Here is a 13,294-nt window from a genome sequence, read left to right as displayed (position 1 = left end):
ATTATATTCCTTCATCAATCTTCCTTCCTTCCTTCCTTCCTTCCTTCCTTCCTTCGTTTCCTTCCTTTCCTTTCCTTCCTTCCTTTCCTTTCCTTCCTTCCTTTCCTTTCCTTCTTTCCTTTCCTTTCCTTTCCTTTCCTTCCTTTCCTCCCTTCTTTCTTTCTTTTCTTTCTTTCTTTCTTTCTTTCTTTCTTTCTTTCTTTCTTTCTTTCTTTCTTTCTTTCTTTCTTTCTTTCTTTCTTTCTTTCTTTCTTTCTTTCTTTCTTTCTTTCTTTCTTTCTTTCTTTCTCTTCCCTTCAACAATTATGGCTGAGGGGAATCTGCATTGGTCTCACAGCTCGAAGTTGCTCTCCTGGTCCATTGATCATGCCGCTTCCCAGGGTCTCTGTGCAGCTATCTCCACCCAGGGAATCTCATCAGAATCTTATCCATATCTACATTCTTGAGCTGTTCTCAGCCAGATGCTCCCCCCTCCCCCCCCCCCCCCCGCCCTCTGGCCTAATCTATGTTATATGGAAATTCATTCATGAGATCCAGAATAGACATATTTTGAGAGGTCAGACCAGGAGTCTTTATCAGAGTGTTCATTATTAGTAACTGCAGGCAGATACATATGCTCAGAAAACTTGCAGCCTTGAATGCACTTCGTACCATCAGGAAACTGAGCCATGAGGATAATGAAGAACAGAAAAGCAATGTCAAAGAACCGGATCAACTCCAGTGAAGAGCCCAAGTGGGATGTCATAGTGATCTTAGGAGATGCAGGAAACATGAAGCATGGTGCAAAACGGTGCATGCATTTGTTGGGCCCTAAATAGAGTCAGGGTCAGGGTCACAGGAAGCTCAAGAGTCAAGTTCAAGATACAGGATTGAGATGAAACTATTGTTCAAGTTCCTCTAGGAGCTCAGGCACACCCATCACATGGGGGTGGGACTTCCTTCCTCTAGGAACTCAGGCATGCACATCATCTGGGGGTGGGACTTGCCTTCCTCTGGGGATTCAAGCAGAGCCATCACCTGGGGGTGGCCTCCACCTTCATCCAACAAGAAGACAAGATGGTGCCAGTGGGATCCAGTATCCTCATTTCACCTGTTCATGCAGGCCCTTCTGATTCTACATTACAAATCCCCATGTCTCATACCCTGCTGTATTTAAACCCTGATCCTCCTGTGCCCCCAGCCCCTGGTATCTCTGACTCTGTTCTGTGCTACTTGATGCTTCTCTCGAACAATGATTAACTCCTAACCCCATCTGTAGGAGGCATCTGCCTTCTTTCCTTTTGTCTCCTTGATCATTCCTAATAAGGTAGGGCTACCTATTTCTCTTGTTTACATTAATTTATTACATTATTATTAGGAGGTGATGCCCAGAGCAATTCCCCTGACCTGAGTCAGGTAAGAACGCATCTCCTTTGGCATAGTGTCTTCTCTTCCCTCACTCTCTCCCTGTCCCTCCCTCCCGTCTCCACCCGAGAGTTGCAGACTTCACCTACACCTGTGCCCAGTGAGCTCCACTACTGCACTTATTCACCATTTTCCCCTCGAGTTCTGTGCCCTCCCCCTACACACCGAAGGCTATCCACGTGGATACACGATAAATGAGGAAAAGGAGGCAGAATCACTCAAAAATAAAAACATAAAAACTTGAAAAGAAAAAAGAAGAGAGGTCTCTTGTTTCCATATCTGAGAATTTGTTTATAGGTAGGTAGGTAGGTAGGTAGATACATACATACATACATACATACACACAGATAGATGGATAGAGAGATGGATAGATAGATAGATAGAGAGAGAGAGAGAGAGAGAGAGAGAGATAATTACATAGATAAAAAGATACATAGATACATAGAAACATAGACAAATAGATACATAGAAACATAGACAGATAGATGCTTGCTTGTTTGATTGATTGATGGTAGGAAGAAGCATATAGGCACTGTGCCTTTGTCATTCTCTCCTAAGAATATCCTTTTGGGTCTCAGTGTATGTGAGTGTCTTGAATTCCATGTAAGTTGCCATATCCCATTGCATTTTATATCTCACCTCTGCATATGAGAGAAAACGTGCGCCCTTCGTCCCTCTGAGCTCAGCTCACCTCACTCAACAAGACTTTATAGTTCCATCCATTTCCCTGTCAATGACATGACTTTGTTCTTTCTATTGATGGCGTAAAAATCCACTGTTTTGGGTCCACTTGTCTACTGAGGGGTATCTGGGATGCTATCCATGGACTCAGGAACAGATTCTCCCAAAGCAGAAATGCATGCACATGAAATTGGTTTATTAAATCATTCTGAGAAGTATTAAGATCAGAAGAAGGGATGAAAAGGAAAGCCAGGGAGGAGTGTCCATGGCTTCACCTAAAGGAGGGAACACAGATTGGAGCGACCATGCGACTTTATCTTGGTGTAGGTGACTCTGACCCCACGGAGAGGCTGGCATCCCATGAGCTCCAGATCTCCAGTGCACCTGTGAGGTTGTAAGAGAAGAAGAAGAAAACACATCCGACCCAACATGCACTCCATGGCAGAGCCTCTGACATTGTCAGCATGAGTGGTATTTGTAATCCCAGCTGACCCAGGGACAAAGGACACACGATCCTGAGAATGTGTGTCCAAGTCAGCCATGATTTTATCTATGTGTCTTTGTATGTATGTATGTATGTTTGCATGTATGTATGTATGTATCTATCTCTCTATCCATCCATCCATCTGACTGTCTGTGTCTATCCCCGTCTATCTCTCTCTCTATAGATCTATTCATGTATATATCAGTATCTATCCATCAACCTGTATCTATTCATCACTGTCTATCTCTACTTCCATCACTATTTCTATCTCTTTCTGTTGGCCTGTGTGCCTGTCTATCTTCCTAACTATGTGTCTCTCTTTATCTGTCTGTCTGTCTGTCTGTCTGTGTGCCTGTCTGCCTGCCAGCCAGCCAGCCTCTCTGCCAGCTTGTCCTCCTGCCTATTTATTTACCTACCTACCTATCTACACAACTACTTACCTATCTGTCTGTCTGTCTGTCTGTCTCTATTTTATCTATATTCTTGCCTGTTGTCTGTCCATTTACCTATCAATATTCTCTCTACATCTGTCTTGTATATGCCTGTGTGTTTATCTATATATCTGTCTGTCTGTCTATCTATCTTGATAAGTAAATGAACGCTGGTCACATGCTTAAGGTGACAGGAAACTACCTGGCACATGTTTAATCTCACATAACTCCAGAAATAGAATGAAAAACCCAATAAAGGAAAGAGAAATGTATTGATAAGAAGAACATAAAGCCAGAAGTGGTGTTATGGCTCAAGTGGTAGGGCACTAGCCATGAGCTAAATAGCGCTGAGGGACAATGCCTAGGCCCAGAGTCTACATCTCACAACCATCAAAAAATAAAAAAAACAACCCTTGGATGGAGATATATTGATCAAGATTGTACAAGGAGGGGAGGGTAGCAATGGGAGAGAATTCTGGAAGGGTCATTGGTTGGGATGCATTGTGCACATTAACGTATTGAACAGAAACTCCTGTGCACAGCTACTTAAGGATAGCAAAAATAAAATGGGTGCTCCTCTCAAAAAGAGAAAAGTGATGAATATTTAAGCCTTTTTGAGAATTTTGAATCTATGTCATAATTTCTAGACATCACATACAAAAATTATAGAAAAACACTGTGTAACAAATATTTCTGAATGTTCTGTAGTAAGGTGGGTTTGGAATGCAAGTGAGCTCAGTCACAGTGGTAGCCACAATGGTTTCTGTCTTCTTGCTTTTACATTTCAGAATTCCAAGCTTTCTGTATATAGTAAAGGACCCACTATTAACTCCTATAAAGTGGAGCGTGAAAATGTGATAAGGTAACTATCAATTTAATATAGTAACTAATCCTTTACTATAATAACTAATGCTCAAGCCCAGCCCTGGTGGCTCACACCTGTCATCCTAGCTACTCAGGAGGCTGAGATCCGAGGATCATGGTTCAAAGCCAGCCTGGGCAGGACAGTCCGAGAGATGCTTATATTCAATGAACCACCAGAAAACTGGAAGTAGCACCATCTATATGGCTCAAGCAGTAGAGAGCCAGTCTTCAGCAGAAGTGCTGAGGAACAGCATCCAGGCCCTAAGTTCAAGCCCCACCACCAACAAACAAACCAACAAAAACATCGACTGCACAGTCAAGTCCCTGTTTATGACTAGCACTAAACGACTCCTTTGTAATAGTAAATTGTTACTATTGCAGCAACTCTCATTGTTCTATAGTAACTCCTGCTTTACTATACCAACTGCTACTTGAGGAACTACCATTAAAATAGCTACAATGAACCCAAGGACCATGTCATCTTTTCAGGGATTTCAGTAAAAACTCCATGCTACGTCGACCAAACTGTTTGCCACTCTTCAAACAGGAATATTTGTCTCTGAATTTCTCAGGCCCTCCTGAGGGAAGAGATCATTGAAATGGCAGGGACTTTAAACATACCCATTTCTACTCACCGAGAAATTTCACTAACGACAATCATCTGTGAAGAGAGAAATGAGGGGAAGGGAAGGTCAGGCCACCTGTGCCATTTTGCTTCTGATGCCTCCTAACTCTGAGCAAAGAGAATATTGCTGACAGAACAACTCCATGAAGAACGCTCTCCATGAATCTCTATTCTAGTGAGTATTTCCACAGTGGGCAGACTTACATTTGTTCCTAATGTAGTGGATGTGGTCAGGTGGGATGCTGTTTTCCTCCACGATCCTTCTGAACTCCATGTCTGCCTTCTTAGTGAGAACGCTGTGTAGTCTTCCTACATGGAGGAGAAGACAGGACAGCAGCCATATCCACCATTAACACAACCAGCTGACTACTGTGTCCTCTGGGAACCCCTGGGCTGTTTCTTCAGACCCAGATTCAGGGTCCTGGCCTCTCCTCCCAAGGAAGATCAAGGTCACAGGGATCAGCACAGTGGAGCCAATTAATACCCAATCCCAGCTCTCCAAGCTCACTGTAGAGGTTGTTGGCTTTGCTGCACAGACCGAAGCTGCAGTGCTCACCTGCCAACAAGATCACATTGGTTTTCTCTCCGTTTTGATGAACATGTACTATTTTCAACGTCATGAATTTCCTTGTACTTTTCAGTTCTTGGATATGCATCTCATGGTCTGGAAATTCAAAATAACAATGTCAGAAGGTGAGGCAATTGATGGTTCATTGCGTTTGATAGTGATGTCTCTAGTTATATGTGAATTCATTCTGTAGAAACAGAGAGGCTCCATCTACAGAGATCGAATTGAGAGACTTCCTTGGAGAGCCAGTGACTGCTGGTAGAGTCCTGACTCAAACACCTGCAGCCCAGAACTAGCATGTACCAAGCTCTTAAAGACAAAAACCTCATGTTTGGGATGGAGGCCCAAGTCTATGAAAGCATACCACAGAGGTGAATACTCAGGGATGAACCAAGCAAACTGGGCAGGGAATACTCAGGAACAACCATGTTCTGGACCCAAGCTTTCCTGAGGCTAAACAGCATGACACCTGCGATTCCAAGAATGGCCCATCTTGTGTCTAGGCCTTCAGGAGCTGGATGAAAAGCCCCCACCACCCAGCAAGACACCAGGATGGCTGTGAGCACAAGGAGAAGTCACTCCGACCCAGTGTCCTCATGGCAACACCAGCATTAAAGGAAAAAATGAAGAGAACAAAATCCTTTTAGGGGAAAGGAACAAAGATAAATTAGAGAAAGAGACTCATGCACAGGTACTCAGAATAAAAGCAAGATATTCAGAGCCAGAAGCTCCCTCTTCTGGGCTTGGAAGGGGAAACCAAAGGATGGCTTTGCCTATCTGATGGATGCACGTGTGTATGGTGGACAGATGCCTTCTTCATGCAAAGCAATGCCCAGCCAGTGAAGAGTGAGTCGCAGGAAGAACCAGTGAGGAGAAAATGCAACACCAGCAACAATGAAGACCAAAGATTAACATCCAGCTGTGCAGAATTCTAGAGGAGACCCTGTTATTATCATATAAGCACCCCTGATGTGAAAGACCTCAGTATTTCTTACTTAGACAGCATGTAGCCTGTGCTGGGCTGTGCCACTGTCTTTCTGCTTACCTGCCTTCCCTGTTTGATTGCTTTTTAATTTCTTCTTTGCTTTCAAAAAAAACCATACAAAATCCACCAATCATAAGTGAATACTTTTTTATGGAAGTCAGTATTAGGTGTGCTGCTTATTTTTCTGGCAGGATGAAAACCATTTTTGATTATTTCATGGCACCATACACACACCTAGGCCTCTACTTCTTGTAACTAAAGCATAAAGTCAGCTACACTAGGAGATGAGCATCTGTTGTTGGATTATGGGGACTTTCCTGATTATTTTGGAGGATCTGCTCCTTCAAGCACATCTCCAACTCTACAGAAGAGTCTGGTCACCTTTTATGGCAGCTGCTCCTATTTTGATTAGAGAAAACCTTGTCCTGAAAGCATGGTTCCAGTATCCAGTCCTTTTCAACACCTGCTCGTGTCATTGCAAAGCATCCCTGAATGTTATGCATGGCAACAGAGAAGCCTTGGAAACAGGAAGAGGTACAGGGAGGAGGACTGGGCCTGAGTCCTTGCAAGGTTCAGGGTCTTGTCCACGTGGACTTGGTCCTTGGGGGCAGTAGGTGGCCACCCCTCCTCTGTGCCTCTCATGTGTGACCTAGAACCCAACAGTGCCAGGAGCCCTAGGTGTACCCCAGATCAGCAGCAGATACTCACTGAATACTTTGTAAACACCATTCTCTTGTCTATCTCCGAAATAAATTTCACTGTAGCACAGGGAATGAATCCTTTGAAACAGGAACAGCAACAACAAACAAGAAAAAAACATAGTTTTTTTTAGAATGCTTATTTATCATCTCAAACATGTTCACCAGTTATGAGATTCTGTGCAACCCACATGAAATTTGAGAAAATCCAATTTGATATTATTTTATAATTAATTTCATAGCTTTGCTGTTTGCATATTCTGCTGATTCTACATCAGATGTCTGCTCTGGGGAGTTACCATCTTGGCCATTGCCTTACTCCTCTTTTGGGTTTAGGACCTGGATCTCAGAATCACTGACACGTAATTGTGTGGTAATTTTGTTTTTCATTTCCAGTTACAACTAGAATAATTTGCAGATCTGTCCATTCAGCCACTAGTAGGGATGGAAATGAAGGAATCCACCTGCAGGGGAGGGAGAGAGAACATCCCCTGGATTCCTTCCTTCAGGTCACTGTGAGTGTTTCCACTCACACAGTCATTTGGACACTTCCCTCATGTATTTTGTTCTTCCTGTTCATCCAAACCCACCTACACTGTCTGCTAGCCTTTCACCTTGTGCTAATGAAAGTTTCACATGTTTACTATTGACATGAATATCATAAAACATCTGGACAAGACTTCAGACACACAGAGACAATGACACATATGTTATCTATCTATCTATGAATGTATTATGTATGTATGTCTGAATATATCTGTCTGTCTGTCTGTCTATCTACACACAACTACATGCACACCTCCTTTTTTTTCAATGTTGCTATCTTTAAATGTGCCTCAAGTACATAAAAAACTGAGACTTTTTCATGAGGAGAATGTTGGCGAATAGTTCTGTGACATTGAATCAGTCCTTACTCCTCACCGCTCAGAAGGTGTTAGCCATCATCTTAACATTGGTTAAGACTCACAACAAGGCCATGGAGTAAAAATCGAATGACACACATTCCCATTGTACAATTAAAGCCCCTTTTTTCCTGGTATTGTGGATATTCTTAATTAGATAATTTCCATCTGGCTGGTTAATCTGCAGACCAGGCATGCACCTCCACCTGGCATAACATGAATATTTGGACATCCTACATATTAAAATATGGGTCAGTTCAGATCCTCAGATTTCCACACCAAATGCAAAGATTTTCTTGGAAACTTGTCCATCAAGGTAAGGCCAGTAGTCAGTGCATGGGTGCCTGTATTGTCGAGGAAGCCCAACTTACTTGATAGAAACGAACACACTTATGGTCTCACATTCGCTATCACAGCCAATAAAGTGCAGTAAGTATCTCAGTCGTCCATTCTCCAGGATTTTCTCTTCATGATCAGCTGCAATGGCATGGGTCAACCAATGTCCTGGCTGAATGAGAAACATCCCATCAGGAAGGTTAGCGAATAGACTTCAGTTTTGCTCCCCAAACACTCAGGGGTTCAAGTAACCTGCTTGCAATGACCTGGAGACTTCCCTCTCCAGACTCTGAGCTACCAGGCTCTGCTTCTTTCAGAAGAGAATTTACTAGAAGTATTTACAGTGTCTGATTCTTGCTACATGGCATTAATAAATTTGAAGAGAGAATATGGAAGGAGGATTATTTTCAGGGGGAGATTCTAGGCCTCTTAGGAATGATCACAAGCAGATCTGTTTGTGAAAGTAACACATGTACAAAATTATAAAGATTCCATGTCTAAACCTATATGAAATAAAACTGCAAAAATCACAAATCATGCTGTCCACATGTTCTTTACTTTTTTTATTTACTGGCCAATGACAAAGGAAGAATTCAAAATGGAAGGTATGTTGGATAAATATGGACATACAGAGCAACCCATGAATAAAATCTGATGAATGCACAAAAACAAATGTGAGACAGACACACTGACACACATTGAGAGACAGACAGTTTCCCCACACAGGGACTAGTTCCCCACATCACCATATTCGGTTACCTTGAAAAGTCTGAACTGAGGATTCTGCTGAGCACGCATCCATGGGATCAGCAGAGCCAGCAGCAGGACTCTCATGCTGTGAGCTTTCCGTCTCCAGCTCTGGGGTTGGGAGGGTGGCGTCTCCTCCTGTTTTTATGAGATGCTCCTGTGGGTCAGTCTCTCCTATGCACCAATCAGTGCTCACCATTGAGTGGTGTTGACTCTTCCCCCACAAAAAAATTCCTGCTTGGCACAGGTGGTCTGGAGGGAATATTCCAGCTCACCAAGCAGATGAGCAGCAAGGCCAACTTGACCTGAGGACATCAACGTTCAACAGGAGAGCAGAGATCTTATCACCGGTTCCACCAACAGAATTATTCATTTTCTCTGACATGGCAGTTGTTACTGAATTGTATGAAGTACAGAATCTTATATTGGAACCACACAAGCGAGACAGCAGATATAAATGACAACTTAGTTTGGAGATTGTAAATAAAATTGGAAAATCTATTTTACACTGCTGGCTTCCTGTCTAACAAGCAGAGAAGGGAGATGATGGGTTTGATAGTAGTCCAGTCAAACACACTCACAGCTCACCTCCACCATATTGAATAAAATACATAGGTAGCAAATGATTAAATCCATAAGTAGTAAACAGTGTATTGGGGGTCTGAAATCATGCTAGTCCTATATTCACTGGACATTATGCAAACACTTTAAGAAGTATTAAGAGAGAGAAAAAACGTTGGGCTCTCTATTTAATGCCCATTATTTCAAGAAGCTGAATGAATCCCCTTTTGAGAGAAGTTGCTTGCTCTCACTCTTTTGCAATCAGGATGATTGCTTTCTGTGCTATGTAAGAAATATTCTCCAAAACAGGATAGAAAACTAGGTTTTAAGTGCCTGACTTGAAATCTGTACATTTCACAAAGTCACTTGAACTAATGAACAATATAGGTGGGTGCAAAATCAGTACCTGCCATCCCATGTCTACATTGTTTAACAGTTTTTCATAATTATATGCATCTGAACCTTTCTGTTCCTATGGATGTGGTTGCTTTTTGAGATAGCTTAGGCTCAGGGTACAGCTATGACTAGAAGTTTATTTGTATTTTTACGGTGGATGTTGATGATTCCAGTAAGTTTATCAAGAAGGGGTTGGATTGACATCCGACTTCTTACAAATTCTTCCTCTTCTCGTGTTCTAGAAGTTCTCAGAATCTCTGAGTGAAGAAGTTGAGCAAAATGCAAAACTAGTCATGTGTTATAATCTTCTAAAATGCAGACTCTGATTTCTCCTTCAGGGGACAACTTCCTGGAATGACTGCAGTGACTATGGCAAAGCATTTCTTATCTGGGCATTGGTGCAGAATCCCAGGCCAATTTCCCCTGTAGATGGAGGCAAAAAATGGCCTCATAATGACACCACCACTGTCTCCTCCTTCCTTCTTGCTTGTCTTCTGATTTCCAGAGGAGAAACTCAAGTGACATGCATCTCTATTGGAAAATGATGGTGATGGGCACTGAACTAGCCAAGGCATATATTTCCTGCTCAAAGTCCACCAATCTGTGTTAATTTCTAGAATCTTCAGGATCAGGTCGCTTTCCCTCCCAGCCTCCATCTCAGTCCACTGCCATCTTCCTCCCCCCTCCAGGACTCCACATTTTCTTCCTAGTAGATAGGGAACCCAAGTTCTCAGGAAGCTTCATCAATTCCCTTCAGTCACAATGAAGGAGACTTGCTTTCTTTCCCCAGGATTTCAGCCCCATGAAAACCTGTTGGTCAGTTGGATTTCACCTTGGTTCTCTCTCTTTTCTTCCTTCCTTCCAGCCAGGATAGAGAGAGAATCCTGGTGATGATGATACAATCCTGGACCCAGAGGCATGGTCAGGGGTAATAGTGGAACCTTTATTTGAGTTGAGGCGAGAGAGCAATCTTGAGGAGAGGTTTTCAAGATTTCCACAGCCTGTGTGTACCTGCAAGTTGTGGCCTGGGTCTCAGGGTGTCTTCCAATCACTATGGGTATATGTTTTCTGGGGATCAGTGGAAGGGACCTGATTGAGTAAGGTGGGTAACAAGGACAGTGGTAATACCTGCCTGTCAGGGTCAAAAGGCAAGTGCTTCCACTTGAAGTCATATTCCTCCAACCTCCCTTCCTCATTTTTTCTCCAGGAGTCCTAAGAAAATCTGATCATGAGGCTTCTATACTAGTGGATATGAGTACTAAGTTGAACTCTATCTTTCTATCTATCTATCTATCTATCCATCTATCTATCTATCATTCATCTATCTATCTATCTATCTATCTATCTATCTATCTATCTATCTATCTATCTATCTATCTATCTATCTATCTATCTATCTACCTATCAATCAATCTATCTATCTATCTATCTATTCATCCATCCATCTGTCCATCTATCTGCCTATCTGTCTGTCTGCCTCTCTATCTGCCTATCTATCAGCCCGTTTGCTTATCTATCTATCTATCTATCTATCTATCTATCTATCTATCTATCTATCTATCTATCTATCTATCTATCTATCTAGTGTGAGTTGATTTTTCCACACATAAGGATTCCCACTACAATAACTACCAAGGGGTGATGAAGATCATGTTGAAATCACATGACCATGAGTGGGTCAAGGTTCAAAACCAACATCAGCCTTTTCATAAAATCCTCCATGAAATCTCACACCAGCCTCCACAAAATGCACATTTACCTCAGTACTTCTGTGATTTTTGAAACAATCCAAACTGTCATGTGGGATCACAACAGGCCAAGTGGGAAGACACTGTGGAAGAAGTGGGGGAGGGAGCCCTAGTGTAACTCCTCTACACACCTATCCATTCATTTGGGGAAAATAGATTCCCAGAAGGTGGAAGAGATTTTCTCAGGAATATGGGGCTGTGCAAGGCAAGGAGGTAGATGAATGTGTGTGTTTCCTGCCTGTGTGTCCTGCAGTGTGTCGAATGAAAACTGTCCTCCTTGGGCTATGATGACAGGCCTCTAGAAAACAGGTATATGAGCATATCTTGTTAAAATCCACTGGGATTTCATCAACACTGTGTCACTTTTATTATTGACCTGACTTCTGCCTATATTCCCATATCCATATTTGGCAGGAGATTCTTGCTATTCAGGCCAAGGACATGCCTGTAACTCCAGCTGTTTGAATAGTGAAGATGTGTGGCAATCATGGTTCAAACCCAAGCAGGTAGGAAAGTCCTGGAGACCTTTCATCCAGCCGACCACACAAAGGACACAGGTGCAAATGTGGATCAAGCAATAGGGTGTTAGCAGGGAGAAAAATAACATCTAAGACACAGCAGCCCACCCCTGAGTCCAAGTCCCAGGACATGTCCTAAATAAAAGGAATGTATTAACTCAGTGTCTTTCTCTGACCCTTAGAGAAACAGTAACTTCTCTAGATGTTTCCTAGGACATTCTTTACCAGACACTCCTATGGACTGATCACATTCCTCAAGTGACAGTTGAAAGGAAATGCACCTGGGGACATTAAAGCTCTAGTCATGGGATGAAGAGCACAGTCAAACCCAGGTAACAGAGTCTGAAGTAAATATCTTATTGGCAGAAGTGGAGGAGCTGGCCCTTAATAAGTTCCAGGTAAGACCATGTTTATAGAACTACTTCCAATGACCAACTTTGTTGCTTTCATTGGAGTACAGTGGCTGGTTTTAAAGATTTGTTGATCGAAAACTATGGTTTGAAACCAGCCAGGAAATGGAAAGGTCCCTGTGAGATTGTCATCTCTAATCAGCCAGCAGAGTGCTGGAAAAGGAGAGTTGCTTTGGGCCTGAAAGTGGCAGAGTGCTAGCCTTGAGCTGGAGAGCTGAAGGACAGTGCTCAAGCCCTGAGTTCAAGTCCAGGGACCAACCAAGTAAAATGCCAATGGTGCATTTATTCCAGCATGGAGAAAGGCATTCCAGGGACCCTGGCAATGATGGAGCATCCAGAGACAGTCACAAGCCACTACTGGGATGCCAGAGATGGTGTCAGATCCTAGAATCACTTGGCCCTTCAAAAATTGATCAGAGCCTGGAGGTCACAGGAAGGTAGTTTGTAAGCCTGCCTTTCCAATGCCCATGTTTGTCTATTTTGTAACTGGGCAGGAACTTGTCAGTCATCTATGATAACAGGTAGTGAAAAGCTAACATTATAAAATATGGGGGAGAGCTTAAATCCCAAACCCCCTATATCTGCTCAAGTCTGAATTGGCAGTGACTTTTAGGGTGACACTAGCCACATAAATTTATTTGTTCAGTAAAGGAAAAGTTCCGTGGACCTGAGATTATGTCCCTATTTATTATTATTATTATTATTATTATTGTGAAAATACCATACAGAGGGGGATTATGTCCCTCTTGAGATCTGTCTAAAGGCCTGCACAGGTAACTCAGGCATTGTTAGGGTCACTAGAGATCAGCTTTCCTAGTCAGCCAGAAAAATGCTTTACCAAACCAGATTGCTAAACAGGCTACACTGCTATAGCCCAAGAAAAGGTCTGTGCAGTTGTTAAAAATGAAATGCATATAATTTCCCATTTAGAGCAAA

This window comes from Dipodomys merriami, unplaced genomic scaffold (assembly GCF_024711535.1).
Source record: "Dipodomys merriami isolate MVZ:Mamm:240054 unplaced genomic scaffold, mDipMer1.0.p SCAF_151, whole genome shotgun sequence".
Classification (NCBI taxonomy): domain Eukaryota; kingdom Metazoa; phylum Chordata; class Mammalia; order Rodentia; family Heteromyidae; genus Dipodomys; species Dipodomys merriami.
Note: the sequence above shows the minus strand (reverse complement) of the source record.